This window comes from Scyliorhinus torazame, chromosome 24 (assembly GCF_047496885.1).
Source record: "Scyliorhinus torazame isolate Kashiwa2021f chromosome 24, sScyTor2.1, whole genome shotgun sequence".
NCBI classification, from domain to species: Eukaryota; Metazoa; Chordata; class Chondrichthyes; order Carcharhiniformes; family Scyliorhinidae; genus Scyliorhinus; species Scyliorhinus torazame.
The window spans coordinates 45,944,156-45,945,446 of NC_092730.1; the positions used below are offsets into that span (position 1 = coordinate 45,944,156).

General features: G+C 44.9%; 1 non-coding gene across 1 annotated transcript; it reads right to left on the reverse strand.

Annotated features, from left to right (window-relative positions):
- Positions 1-573: 573 nt before the first annotated feature.
- On the reverse strand, positions 574-655 carry trnas-uga (transfer RNA serine (anticodon UGA)). The gene has a single exon. It is a non-coding gene; the product is annotated as a tRNA-Ser (tRNA).
- Between the last annotated feature and the right edge of the window lie 636 nt (positions 656-1,291).

The window sequence follows — 1,291 nt, forward strand, 5'->3', positions numbered from 1 at the left end:
TCACCTCGTTCTCTCTCGATCCCTTTACCTCAGAGCCACCTCACAACCAGGAATGGAACTTCTCACAGAGCCAAGAATGGAATAGGTTGTCGATTCTTCCACTGATTCAAGACCGTCCATCACCAGGACGTGTTGGTCCAAAAGAGTTGGAATGAGATGGGGCTGAGTTTCGCTGTGTATCCAATCAGTCCCCGGAGAAGCACAAAATCAATGAGTGAGGGAGAGAGAAAGAAACAAAGAAACAGATAGAGAGATAAAATATGTTCCATTTCTGCCACGATCTTTTTACCCAGAAATACATTCAGCTGAATGAAACCAAACCACGTTTCCATTCGCTGCCGTTGCTGCTTCTCCTTCCGAACGTTGCAGGAAATGTTATTATTTACTGATTGTTGTTTTGGGTGTGAGTTCCTTACTCATCTGAATATTTCGTTCAGTCCCCCCCAAAAATGTTAAGTATCTGACTGAACTTGAGTAACGTTCAAACCGCTTATTTACAAACAATCGGAAAAAGCATTAATTTTCGAGTCAGCGGCTGGTGCGGGGAGTTGAAGAAACAACTCGAATCACAGTCGCTGCGAGCAGGATTCGAACCTGCGCGGGGAAACCCCATTGGATTTCAAGTCCTACGCCTTAACCACTCGGCCATCGCAGCTGCGTTCTATGTGTCATTCATTAGTAATTTGGTCGATGGAATACATTCTAAAACCAGCCTGGAATCACTCCAGGAAGTTATTCCATTCAAGCGACCAATAGTCGGCCGGTGCAGACACGGTGGGCCGAATGGCCTCCTTCTGCACTGTAAATTCAATGATAATCTATGATTAATCTAGGACAAAGGTTCGGCACAACATTGTGGGCCGAAGGGCCTGTTCTGTGCCGTATTTTTCTATGTTGTAATAGTGTTTATGTGAGGAGGGGTTGAATCTTCGTGGAAAATGGCCATTGGATTTGGAGAGAAGCCTTGAGAGACTCGAAAATCTCAACTCCCTAAACGCACAATTCCACTGATTGAATTGTTTGTGTAACAACATCAGTTACATTGGAAATATATTAGAAATTCAAATGGAACAAGACCACACTTCCAGTCTGGAAGAAAATTAAAATGATGGAATCTAGAAATTACGGCACAGAAGGAGACCTGTGCAGGCCGAAAGGTCACGTGATGACCTGTGTCAGGGAACTGGAGCTGGAGCTGCATGAACTTCGGATCATCCGCGAGGCAGAGGGGGTTATAGAGAATAGTTACAGGGAGGTAAGCACACCCAAGGTACAGGAAAAGAGTAGCTGG